At 45.1% G+C, this 14236-nt stretch overlaps 1 protein-coding gene and 1 pseudogene across 1 annotated transcript in view; one reads left to right on the plus strand and one right to left on the minus strand.

The window, feature by feature from the left end:
* The window catches only part of METAP1 (methionyl aminopeptidase 1), a 77866-nt gene that overhangs the window by 41112 nt on the left and 22518 nt on the right, over nt 1-14236 (minus strand). The gene's annotated exons all lie outside the window — the stretch shown is intronic.
* LOC108531856 (activator of basal transcription 1 pseudogene) lies at nt 6141-7155 on the plus strand (annotated as a pseudogene).

The raw sequence follows: 14236 nt of genomic DNA on the forward strand, positions 1-14236 counted from the left end.
TAGCCTCCACAGCCGGCAACAGTTAAGTGAAGAAAATCCAGGTCATCCCTATCTCTACAGCCTACAACCTAAACAGATTCCAAATGTATTAAAAGGTATCTACAACATTAGAGATTTTTCAGTTTTGAAGCTAAAACCGAGCTCAGTCTTTTGGGGAGATTGGGTTAGTCTGGAAAGCAGAACAATGGCGCCTCAAAGATATCCATGTAATACTCCTCAGAACCCAAGGAATGTGTAAGTATGTTAGGTTATATGACAAAAGGTGGGGGGTTGACCTCTTGTCCCTTCTCTGAGTTTTCATTAACTGAACTCATACTGCAGGAAGAAAGACTAAAGTTTGTCAACACACCTGGAAGGACTCTTCACAAACCGTGTGTGTTCTGCAGGCCTAAAAGACTGTCCCAGGCCACTTGTTCTTCAAGCCCACTGAGTTCCCCTAAAAATCATTTACAATCCCCATAAAAACATCCACATTTCCCCATCTCCTTTTCCCCTAAGAACTAGGGTATAAGCATCTGTACCCCAGTGGGTTATTAGACATTCTGTGATTCTACCCTATGCACACTAATAAATTTGTATACCATTTCTCCTATTAATCTGCTTTTTGTAAGCTGATTTTTCGGTGAACCTTCAGAGGGCAAAGGGGAAATGTTCCCTTGGGTCTTCACAGCCATCATTAACTAATATTTTGAAATTCAGCATATACATTGAAAAGTAGCTACTCAAACAGCCATGTATTCTCCTCAGAGGATTTCAGAATGCTTTATACTTGGTTCATGAAACATCCATCAAATTCTAGCTTTTTAACAAGAGGGCTGATAGAATTATTCTCATTAAATAAGGACTTGTCTCACAAAACAGATTCATTAGCTAAGGGCTTATATTTCAAAATATATGAGCATAAAGTAACCAAAATATTCATAATAAACACCTCTCACCTCCGTAAGGACAGCGATCTTTCTCTTCCTTACTGGGGCCATGAGGCAACCAAGTCATGGTCTTCAACATCATTAATGGTGTCAAAACATTCCCACATCTCCTAAGAACTCTCTAAACCTAAATAATGTTCCTTCCCTAAATCACAACTTCACTCTTTTTCTTCCTCTTATTCACCCGTAGAAGAGGAATACTCAAAATCCTGAAAGACTATCCATTCTCTGAAGAGTTAATTTCTGACTCCTTAACTGGGCAATCTTTCCCTCCTCATCTCTAACAAATGAACCAAAGACCTAACTAACCTAGATTTAGAGTTCCCCAGGCAAACACCACACTTCCCAATCTCTTCCCTTTGTACAACCTGACCTACCTAATCCTAACACTCACCAAACACTCACCGTTATAACTGTGTCCTCAGAAGCTTTACCCATTCCATTAGGTCTGTTTCAAATACTACTTTCTCTAAAAAATGTCCACACTTCACTCCACCCACAAGCTTAACATGTCACATGTACTTATTCAATACTCGCTGAAGAGCACTTTGTCTTACTCTTTATTCTCCACTTATTTAATAACACCAAGGCATTATTATAACCAGTAGGTAAAACTTCAGTTTTCAACCCAAGACAACATGCTTTTTCTTTAGCACCAACAATAATTTACTAAATTTAGGAGCTTATGAACCCAAAATATCTAAGACAGGCCTCGGTCACTTTAGAAAGTTTATTTTGCCAAAGTTAAGGATGCACCAGTGACAGCCTCATGAGGTACTGATGACATGTGCCCAAGGTGGTCAGGGTACTGTTTGCTTTTACACATCAATCAATACATGTAAGACTTACACTGGTTCCATCTGGAAGGGTGGGACAATTCAAAGTGGGGAAGAAGCCTTCCAGGTGACAGATATAAACATATTCTGACTGACAATTGGTTGAAAGTGTTATTACCTGTAGAAAGGAATGTCTGGGTTAAGACAAGGGGTTATGGAGATCAAGGTTTTTACCATGCAGATGAAGCCTCCAGGTAACATAACAGGCTTCAGAGAAAAGAGATTGCAAATATTTCTTATCAGACTCAAGGTCTGTGTTGATGCTAAAGCTGGAAGGGCACATCCAACTTCCACTTCCAGTCACGGCCTGAACCAGTCTTTCAGGTTAGAGTGCCCTGGCCAAGAAGGGAGAGTCCATTCAGATAGTTGCTGGGGGCCAGGGTAGGACGGCAGTTCAAATTTTATTTTTTTTGGTTTATAAGCTAAAATGGGATATGTGGTTCTCAGCTCTGGCTCCTCATTAAAATCCTATGGAATGCTTTTCTTTACAAATAAATAGCCATGTTATTCCCCACTTCAAATTCAATCAGAATCTCTGGGAATTTGCTACGTAGATAATTCTTATTTTGTGAATCAATGAAGAGGAAAAAAGTCAGAGTTAAGAGAAGGTGCTCTCATTTCACTTCCAGAACAAGTCATTTCCTACTGAAACCGCCACTACAAAATTATAACTCAAACAGTGAAAGAGATCTGACCTAACCAATTCTGTCTTGCTTCTAACCTCCAATCTGTCCTTGTTCATTCCTGGGCATAGGCCAAACTTGTTCATTCCTAGGCAGAGGCCAAACTAACTTTGGGAGAAACCTAGTTTATAGTTTAAAACAAGGGTCCCCAAACCCCAGGCCACAGACTGCTACTGGTCAGTGGCCTGTTAGGAAGCAGGCCGCACAGCACAAGGTGAGCAACAGATAGGCTGGCATTACCACATTACCAGGTGGAGCCTGAGCTCCACCTCCTGTCAGATCAGCAGTAGCATTAGACTCTTAAAAAAGCGCACAAACTCTATTGTGAACTGCAAATGCAAGTATCCAGGTTGTACGCTCCTTATGAGAATCTAATGCTTGAAGATCTGAGGTGGAACAGTTTCATCCTGAAAACATATCCCCACCACCCCCAAGTCCATAGAAAAATTGACTTCCACAAAACTTTTCCCTGGTGCCAAACAGGTTGGGAACAACTTAAAGACAATGTAACAGCCCTTTCCCAAACCAAATTCTTCTTCCTAGAAACCAGACTGCCTTTGTAGGACTAACAAATTGGCCAAAAGATTAGAAATTATGTTTCAGGAGTCATGCAGCTGGAGGCTACAAGATTCTGACCCTCCCCAAATCACCCCTGGGGATAACAACACTATTGTAAAACCTAAGATCAGTGCTTGAAATATTTTGCAGACCCTTCACTTGATGGATCAGATGCCATCATCCAGATGAGTAAACTGGCTTATGTGGTCTTGTGGCCCCTACCCAGGAACTGACTCGGCACAAGAGAGAGGTGACAATGTGCTAGCAGTCCCCTCTCTCAGCGCCGCCTCAGCCTCAGCGTCCGCTCTGACCAAGCTTGAGGAGCCCTTCAGCCCACCACTGCACTGTGGGAGCCCCTCTCTGGGCTGGCTGAGGCCAGAACCGGCTCCCTCTGCTTGTGGGCAGGTGTGGAGGGCGAGGCACCAGTGAGAACTGGGGCTGCACACAGTGCTCAAGGGCGACCTAAAGCTCCGGGTGGGCACAGGCTCCGTGGGCCCCGCACTCTGAGCAGCCAGCTGGTGCTGCCGGCCCCAGGCAGTGAGGAGCTTAGCACCCGGGCCAGCAGCTGTGGAGGGTCCCCCAGCACTGCCAGCCCACCCGCATCACGCTTAAATTCTCGCTGGGCCTCAGCCACCTCCCCACAGGGCAGGGCTCGGGACCTGCAGCCCACCATGCCTGAGCCCCCAGGCAGTGGACTCCCAGGCAGCCCAAGCCTCCCTGACGAGTGCCACCCCCTGTGCCACGGTGGCCGATCCCATCAACCGCCCACGGGCTGACGAGTGCAAGCACGTGGCGTGGCACTGGCGGGTAGCTCCGCCCACGGCCCTGGTGCAGGATCCACTAGGAGAAACCAGTTGGGCTCCTGAGTCAGGTGGGGGGACTTGGAAAACTTTTATGTCTAGCCGAAAGGATTGTATATGCACCAATCAGCACTCTGTGTCTAGCTCCGGGTTCGTGGATCCACCAATCAGCACTCTGTATCTAGCTAATCTGGTGGGGACTTGGAGAACCTTTAGGTCTAGCTAAAGGATTGTAAATGCACCAGTCAGCACCCTGCGTCTAGTTCAAGGTTTGTAAACGCACCAAAATCAGTACTCTGTGTCTAGCTAATCTAGTGGGGACTTGGAAAACTTTTGTGTCTAGCCAACGGATTGTAAATGCACCAATCAGCACTGTGTCTAGCTCAGGGATTGCAAACGCACCAATCAGCACCCTGTCAAAACGGACCAATCAGCTCTCTGTAAAACAGACCAATCAGTTCTCTGAAAAATGGAGCAATCAGCAGGATGTGGGTGGGGCCAGATAATGTAATAAAAGCAGGCTGCCTGAGCCAGCTAGCAGCAACTCACTTCGGCCGGCTTCCACACTGTGGAAGCTTTGTTCTTTCACTCTTCCCAATAAATCTTGCTGTTACTCACTCTTTGGGTCCGTGTTGCCTTTATAAGCTGTAACACTCACTGTGAAGGTTTGCAACTTCACTCGTGAAGCCAGTGAGACCACGAACCCACCAGGAGGGACGAACAACTCCAGACGCACCGCCTTTATGAGCTGTAACTCTCACCACAAAGGCCTGTAGCTTCACTCCTGAAGTCAGCGAGACCACGAACCCATCAGAAGGAAGAAACTCGACACATCCAAACATCAGAAGGAAGAAACTCCAAACACACCATCTTTAAGAACTGTAACACTCACCGTGAGGGTCCACGGCTTCATTCTTGAAGTCAGCGAGACCAAGAACCCACCAATTCCAGACACAAGAGGATAGCTTTGACTCTGATTTCATCTCTGACCCAACTAATCAGTACTCCCGACTCACTGCCCACCCCCCCAAACCAAATTATCTGTAAAAACGCTGATCCCCATGTAGCAGGAAGAGCCGCAGACAAAACCCCTCAGACACCGAGTTAAAGAAGGAAGGGGTTTATTTGGACAGGAGCATTGACAAGACTCCTGTCTCAAGAGCCAATTCTCCGAGTGAGCAATTCCTGTCCGTTTTAAGGGCTCACAACTCTAAGGGAGTCCACGTGAGAGTGTCGTGATAGATTGAGCAAGCAGGGGATAGGTGACTGGGGGCTGCATGCAACGGTAATCAGAACAGAACAGAACAGGACAGGGATTTTTACAATGCTTTTCCATACAATGTCTGGAATCTATAGATAACATAACTGGTTAGGTCAGGGGTCGATCTTTAACTACCAGGCCCAGGACACAGCGGCAGGCTGTCTGCTCGTGGATTTCATTTCTGCCTTTAAGTTTTTACTTCTTTCTTTGGAGGCAGAAATTGGGCATAGGACAATATAAGGGGTGGTCTCCTTCCTTACCCAAATGCTCGGGGAGACTGATTTGAGTACTAAAACTCCCATCTCCCACACAGCTGGCTCTGCATGAGTAACTCTTTCTCTACTGCAATTGCCTTGTCTTGATAAATCAGCTCTGTCTAGGCAGCGAGCAAGGTGAACCCACTGTATGGTTACACTACTTTAGCATCTATCAAATTAACCTGTGCAACTAACTCCCACCTTATTTTAGGCCCCACTGACTTGCAAACTACAACAGCTTCACAATGTATCTCCCCATCTTGAAACTTTCTCAAATTCTTTCCTATTCCAAACCATCCTAAAGTAGTGGCTAGAATTAACATTAAATGGTTTTCATACTGTGACCACCCATAATGTGTCCTATTACCTTAAAATCCTGTATTATCTCTTTTCCACCATCTCAAATCTAACATCAATTCATGTTGATGAGAGTGTGAGCAAATAAGCACACCATACAATGTTAGCAAGAAAGCTGAGTAGTCACCTGGTAACTACAAGGATTTGCATTTATCAAGATATAACATATATATAAATACTTACAAATACTTAATATGTAAACACATATACAAAGACAAAAAAAATACTTTGACCCAGTAGCTCAATTCCAAATAGTTAACCAAAGGAAATAATCTGACAAACGAGCAAAACATATGCAACTTAATGCTCACTATAGCATTACTTATAATTGTGAAAAATTAGAGAGAATTCAGATATACATCAATATAAAATAGGTTAAGTTATGATTTAATCATGCAAATGAATCTATGCAGTCATTAGAAGTAATGAAATTAGCTCGTGCTGCTCTTGTCAGTCAACATGGAGGCAGAAGAATCGGAGAAGGCCGCAACAGAACAAAGGCACTGGAAGGGACAGACCAGACACTAGATGCAGAGAAGGAACAGGAGGAATCCAAAGAAAAGGCCTGTGGCAACAAGCAGCAGGTAGTGCCAGGTATTGTGTACCTGGGCCTTATCTCACCACACTTCCGGCCCCTGCACATCCGCAACCTTCTTAGCACCTGTGGTGAGGTCAGACACGTTTTCTTTCAGGCTGAGGACTGGTTCATGAGATGCAAGAAGAAGGCAGTAGCAGCCGTGGGAGGGAAAAAAAGCAGTCCTACAGCAAGGACTACAATGAGGGATGGGTGGAGTTCCGTGACAAGCACAGAGCCAAGAGCGTGGCGGCCAGTCTACACAACACGCCTATGGGTGCCTGCAGGTGCAGCCCCTTCCATTATGACCTATGGAATCTCAAGTACTTGCACCATTTCACCTGGTCCCACCAGAGCGAGCACCTTGCCTTTGAGCACCAGGTGCACAGGCAGACAGCGCCTGAGAGCGGAGGTCCCTCAGGCCAAGTGTGAGACCGTCTTCTATCTTCAAAGTGTGGAACGGGGACAACGCTTTTTTGCTGCTGATGGAGACCTTGTTCACCCAGATGGCTCCTGGACGTTTGCCCAGCAGCCTACTGAGCAGGAACTGATGGCCCAGAAAGCAGCACAGCCAGGGAGGCATGAATGGGCTCACCTGGCAACTGCCCAGTACAAGACGACCTGCTCCAACAAAGTGCTCCTGGCCAGGATCTTTGGAGCCCCGCCACCCTCAGAGAGCGTCGAAGTACTTTCCCTAGTCTGGGACTCCTGAGGGCGAGGAGGCCCCTTCCATCTCCTGGCCCCACTCTGCTTCCTGTCTACCTCATAATAGAATGATCATGACTACCCAGGTAGACATTTTATTGTGTTTCTCAGACCAGTGTCTCTGCACTGGTGAGGGCCCAGTCTCACTGCTTTGGTGAGGGCCCAAACGTGGAAGTTTTGTGGGCTTCCACTATTCCCCCATCTGAACTCCTGTACATGCCTGGCTAATTCATACTGTCACAATAGCATGACTATGACTATTGCATATGCTTGTTTTGTTTGACTCTTGGCTGCCTGCTGCTATAGGGTCCTCTTAAAATCCCACTTCCTGCCCCCAGGAAGGGCCTTGTAAGGGAAGGAGAAGTTCTACAAAGTTTCTTAAATCCATAAAGGATTTATCATTCCCCGGTTAAATGTTTGTATGTGTATAGTCCAAGGCTGCTCCAACTTGTTCCAGAAGGTTGACACAAGGCTAAATGAGTCCCAGATCAGGATACATGCCATTCCTTATTTGGGAACCCCTCTGACTTCTCATCACTAACTTCCTCTTTTCTTTGTCCTTTCCCTTCCCATTTAAGAAAGTTTTAAATTATTAGCCAAACGAGTTAAGTTTAGAGTGTGAGGTCCCATCCCAGCCGATGGGAATGGGGCACAGCCATCAGGGATTGCACCAGGATGTAAAAGTTATAAATGTCCCCATCTCCTTTGTCCAGTGTGCTCTCGTGGCTGGACTGCTGGGGAGTGCACCCTTTCTGCAGAAAGTAAACTAGCCTTGCTGAGAGATACTTTGTCTCAGAGTTTATGTCTTTACATCGAACTCCTGTGCCCATAAATTTCATGGCCCGTAGAGGGACACTGTTTCCCCTCCGGGTCCTTGGTCCTCTCTTGTGGGGAGGCGCCCAACCGTCCTGTTGCAGCAACCCCAGGGAGATACCCGGGGCTTACCTGCTGCGAGGAATACATTTGGATTCTCAGCAATGCAGGGGACAAGGAGAAACTTTTAAAATCGCGGGACCAGGAGACCTCATGCGTGAGCCAAGGTAGGAAAAACTGTTAGAGGGCAGCAAACTACTTCTTTAGTGGTCCTTCCTTGAGGGAATATGTGTGATGCATGTGAGTGAACGATTGCGGTTGAGAGAAAGTGACTGTAAGGCGAGTGTGGATTATCTTCAGGACAGAGAACAGAGGGGAGAAAGTTATCTCCAGGGAACTGAGAATACAGGCAATAAGAAACTAAGACTAAAAAGGGGAAGGCTAATCCCAGGGGAAAAGGAGGAAACACATTTGAGCAGACAAGATACCTCTGAGCTGGAGGATCTGGGGGATTGAGTCTGCTGGGAAAAAGTCTCACCCAATATGCGGAATACTTCTAGTAGGCCTGGAACTGGAAACCAGGTCAGAGATGAAGGAGGCAAGAAAGACTGAATCCCTCCTGATAGTCCTTTAGGACTTAATGCCTACACACTGGAAAGAAAATGAAAGGACTAAACATAAGAAAAAGCAACTAATGATCAAGTATTGTTGCTTTCTGTGGACCCAAGAACCAATTTTAAATCCTGCTGTTTTCTGGCCAAAGCATGGCTCAAATGAAGACTGCGTCTGCCAGCTTCTAAAACTGTATGTTAATTGCAAGAGTCCTAGGTCATCAGAAGAGAGAGACTATGCCATGTGCTGGCAGCAGGGGCCAGTTTCTCTTTATCCCCTAAGGGATCTGACGAAAGGGATGGAGGAGGGTAAAAAGAGAATATCCAGTGGGATCCCCTAAACCATCTTCCTCCATTTCTAGTCCCGCCTCCTCCTCCTCAGGCAACGGTAGTCCCACCTCCTCCTCCTCAGGCTCCATAGGCAGAAGCCTCTGATCTCTCCTTAAAAAGAGGGCTTGAGAGAGAGAGAACAATGTAGAAAATATCCAAAATTTCCCTTTCCCTGTGCCTCCAAAGACCCAGCTTTTCAGCTCTTCCCTCTAAAGGAGGTGCCACAGGGTAGGGACACAATTGGATTCTTGAAAGCCCCTTAACCCCCTCTGAAGTCCCAGGTCTAAAGAAAGGGCTTAAGCCTTTGCTAGATGACCCAGAGAGAGTAGTAGAGCAAATTGACCAGTTTTTAGGTCTCAAACTATATACTTGGACCGAATTAATGTCAATCCTGGGTATCCTCTTTTCCTTTTTTTTTTTCCTTTGAGACGGAGTCTCGCTCTGTGGCCCAGGCTGGAGTGCAGTGGCATAATCTCGGCTCACTGCAAGCTCCACCTCTCGGGTTCACGTCATTCTCCTGCCTCAGCCTCCCAAGTAGCTGGGACTACAGGCGCCCGCCACCACGCCCAGCTCATTTTTTGTATTTTTAGTAGAGACAGGGTTTCACCATGTTAGCCAGGATGGTCTCGATCTCCTGACCTCATGATCCGCCTGCCTCGGCCTCCCAAAGTGCTGGGATTACAGGCGTGAGCCACTGCACCTGGCTGGTATACTCTTTTCAAAGGAAGAGTGGAACATGATCCGTAGAGCTGCTATGAGGACCTGGGAACGTGATAACCCTGCCGGTCAAAATATTCCAGCAGCGAATGTTACATTTTCTGCTGTGGACGCACAATGGAATAATAATAATGCTGTTCACCAGGAGAATAAGAGGGATCTACAAGAATTAATTATAAAAGGTATCAAGGAGTCTGCACCCAGACCCCAAAACCTCACTAAGGTCTTTGATGAACAAGAGAAAGATGAGGAATCTATGTACTAGACGGACTAAGGGAGCAGATGAGAAGGTACACTGATATAGATCCTGACAGTCCACTAGGACAAGGTATGTTAAAATTACATTTTGTTACCAATAGTTGGCCAGATATTGCAAGGAAGCTACAAAAGATAGAGAGGTGGAAAACTCGGTCAACTGAAGAACTTTTAGAAGCAGCACAGAAAGCATACGTGAGAAGGGATGAAGACAGATACAAACAAAAGACAAAAATTTTTTGGCAGAGTTCACCAAGACCAAATATACCTGGGATGAGATTCTGACCAGCGCCCACGGGGGCCATCGCACACAGTTAGGGGGCAAAGTCGAAATGGAACATGGGAAGACCATAGCATGTGTCATAAAAGTTGGAGACGTAGAGCAGATGAAGAGAAATCAAAGCAAAAGAGCTCCAGAAGAGAATGAGAAGGGGGACAGGACAGGTATCATAAATGTGGAAAAACAGGTCATTTTAAGAGAGAATGCCCTGAGCTAAAGTCCACAGACGAAATTCCATGCCAACCTTCGGAGAGGAAGAACAGGGAAGTCGGGGGCTCTTTCTTTTCCACCTTGATTCCCACCAAGAGCCCTTGATAAATTTAGAGGTGGAACCAAACCATGAACTAATAACATTCCTCACTGCTTCTGGAGCATCTTGTTCTCCCTTATGCTTTTCTCCAAGTGGCCTAAGCTGTTCTCCAGAGGAGCTACTAGTATCTGGGGTGGAAGGAGAGAGGTTTAAGGCCAAAATCCTAGAAGATACAGAAGTCAGATACAAAAATCGGGCAGCTAATATTCAATTTCTATTATTTCCTGAAGCAGGCACTAATTTGTTAGGAGGAGACTTAATGCTAAAGTTAGGTCTTGGATTGCAAGTAGGGCCAAAGGGGTTCCTTCCCTCTCTCCACCTGCTAACTATCACTGAGGAAAGGAAAATCCATCCGGACTTATGGTCAAGAGAAGGAAACCAAGGGAGGTTACAGATTCCCCTGACATAAATACATTTAAAGGTTCCAAGGGGGAGTACCCCAGAGGAAGCAATACCTGATTTCCTTGGAAGGCCGGGTAGGACTAAAACCTGTGACTGAAGGCCTTATTAAAGATGAACTTTTAGAGCCTTGCATGTCTCCATATAATACCCTTATCCTACCTATCAGGAAGTCTGATGGATCCTACCGATTAGTACAAGATCTCAGAGCTATAAATGAAATAGTTCAAACCACTCACCCTGCTATGCCAAATCCATATACTAACCTTAGTAAAATTCCGTAAAGTCATCAATGGTTTACTGTAACAGACTTAAAGGATGCTTTCTGGGCATGTCCTTTGGCTGAGGACAGCTGAGATCTATTCACATTCAAATGGGAGGACCCCCATACAGGACAGCAGTAGTACCAGTGGATAGTACTGCCCCAGGATTTGTGGATTCACCAAATATTTTTACTCATGCTCTAGACGGCATTATTAGAGAGACAGACACTCCACCACATTTACATTTAATTCTATATATGGATGACATACTTATATCTGGAGAAGATATAGAAAAAGAAAGTCAATACTCTGTATTTCCTGAATCACTTATACTCTAAGGGACTGCAAGGTCTCCAAAGAAAAGCTCCAATATGTAGAACCAGAAGTTAGATATTTAGGTCATCTAATTAGCACGAGCAAAAGGAGAATAGGACCTGAACAGGTCAAGGGAAATGTCTCCTTGCCCCTGCCTCAAACAAAACAGGAACTTACAAAATTTCTGGGATTGATTAGATACTGTAGATTATGGACTGATTCTTATGCATTAAGAAGTAAATCGCTATATGAGAAATTAACTAAAAATGGGCCAGACCCGCTTATAAGGACTTCTGATGAAGTAGACCAAACAAATGAATGAAAAGCATGATTGATATCCACCCCTGTCTTAGCCCTGCCTTCTTTAGAAAAACCCTTTCATCTTCTTGTTAACACAGACAATGGAGTGGCCCTTGGAGTACTCACTCAAGAACATGGAGGCCACCAGCAACCAGTTGCCTTTCTGTCCAAAGTCTTAGATCCAGTTGCCAGTGGGTGTCCCCAGTACATCCAGTCTGTGGCAGCCACTGCCATATTAGTGGAAGAAAGCAGAAAGATTACCTTTGGGGGATACTTAACAGTAAATACACCCCTTGAGGTCAAAGTCATCCTAAATCAAAAAGCGGAAAGCTAGCTGACTGATTCTAGGATTTTAAAGTATGAGGCTATCCTATTAGAAAGAGATGATCTAACCATAACTACTGACAGTTCACTCAACCCTGCCGGATTCTTAACAGGGAATCCATTGCTGCAGACAGAGCATTTGTGTCCAGATTTAATTATCATACCAAGGTTCGACCAGACCTATCTGAAACCCCTTATAAAACAAGAAAACATTTGTTCCTAGATGGATCCTCTCAGATGTTTGATGGAAACAGGCACAGTGGATATGCTGTGGTGGATGCAGAAACTCTTGAGGAAATTGAATCAGGGCAATTACCTGATACCTATTCCGCCCAAGGCTGTGAACTATTTGCTCTCAGTCAGGCCCTTAAATATCCAGAAAATGAGATAGGAATCACTTACACAGACGCTAAGTACGCTCTTGGGGTAGCGCATACATTTGGAAAAATTGGGACAGAAAGAGGCCTGATGAACAGCCAAGGTCGAGAGCTTGCTCATGAGTCATTAGTAACTTGTGTTTTAAACAATCTCCAGCTACCAGGAGAAACAGCTATTGTGCATGTCCCTGGACACCAGCATGACTTTTCATTTGAAAATAGAGGTAATAATCCTGCAGATCAGGTAGCCAAAAGAGCAGCAAGGGCTGTGAAACAAATATTTCATCTAACTCCCTGCCTCCTCTCCCCCAAATTAGCTACTTTCTCTTCTGCCTAAAAGGAAAAACTGAGCGAAATGTGGACTAAAGAAAATACAGAAGGGAAATGGATTCTCCCAGATCAGAGAGAGATGCTCTCCAAACTCCTTATGAGAGAAGTTCTGTCCCACTCACACCAAGGAACACACTGGGGCCCTCAGGCCCTATGTGAGGCTGTCCTCAGTCTATGGATGTACTCGGATCTATACCCTGGCCAGACAGGTCACTGACAGCTGCATTATCTGTAAGAAAACTAATAAGCAGGCCCTAAAGAAACTACCTCTAGGAGGAAGAACACCTAGGCTAAGACCATTCCAAAGTGTTCAAGTTGATTATACCGAAATACTGCCAGTAGGCTGACTAAAATACGTATTAGTGATAGTAGACCATCCCACTCATTGGGTAGAGGCCACTCTTTTCTCAAAGTCCACTGCCACTAATATAATGAAGGCTTTAATTGAACATATTATACCATAGTTTAGATAATAGAAAACGTTGACTCAGATAATAGGACCCACTTTACGGCACACATTATTACAAAACTGGCCCAAGTGCTGGACACAGAATGGGAATACCATATTCATTGGCACCCCTCCTCCTCCGAGAGAGTAGAAAGAATGAATCAGACTCTTAAAAGTCATCTAACTAAATTTTAGAGACTCACCTACCATGGACCAAATGCCTCCCTATTGCTTTATTCAGAATTGGGACAGCTCCCCGAAGAGATATACGTTCATCCCCCTGTGAAATGTTATATGGATTGCCTTGTTTGTATTCCTCAGCTGATGTGCCTACCTTTGAAACCAAAGATCAGTTCCTTAGAAAATACATATTTGGACTCTCTACTTTTTCTTCCCTTAAAACCAAAGGTCTTTTAGCACAAGCACCACCCTTGGAATTCCCAGTACACTCACATTAGCCTGGAGACCACGTCTTCATAAAGGGATGGAAGTAAGGAAGGCTCGAGCTAACCTGGGAAGGACCCTACCTCGTGTTATTGACCACCAAAACCGCAGTTCGCACTGCCCAGAAGGGGTAGACCCATCACACTTGAGTCAAGAAAGGGTCGACACTCTCAGCATTGTGGGCTGTGGTCCCCGGGCCAAGTCCCACCAAGTTAAAATTAAGAAGAACCTAATACACCTTTGCTTCTATTTTTCTTTCTTTCCTCTCACTCTCTCTCATTTTATTATTAACATAACTAGATTGGAATCGCCTCAAGTGATACCCTTTGACACTTGTCTAGTGACAGTATGCGGGGACCTAATTAACCAAAAACAACTAGCCTCCTCAGAAAAATATTTATGTCCTGGTCCCCCAATTAATCTAACAGTCTCTCACTCCCATAGATGCGATCAATTACAGCCAAGACACCACTTCTTCATTCCCACCGAATGGCAGCCTTGCAGCAGTTGGAATGATGTTCTACAGACCACTCAATACAGAGGCTGGACCTCTACAGGCGGCGTTTGTACTGAGCTTAGGCCTAATCTTTATTTTACCAAAGGAAGCACTTCCCCTGATTGCAAGCTTTGTCAGTGTAACCCTATTCTTATTTCTATTACTGATTCAACTAATATTGATAATCAGCCATCTCTATGGTATTGGGGCAAATGTCAACAGGAAGGATCCTATAGGCATGTTTGAAATAAGCCTTCTCCCTCC

The sequence above is a fragment of the Rhinopithecus bieti genome, unplaced genomic scaffold, assembly GCF_001698545.2.
Source record: "Rhinopithecus bieti isolate Rb0 unplaced genomic scaffold, ASM169854v2 scaffold_6708, whole genome shotgun sequence".
NCBI lineage: Eukaryota > Metazoa > Chordata > Mammalia > Primates > Cercopithecidae > Rhinopithecus > Rhinopithecus bieti.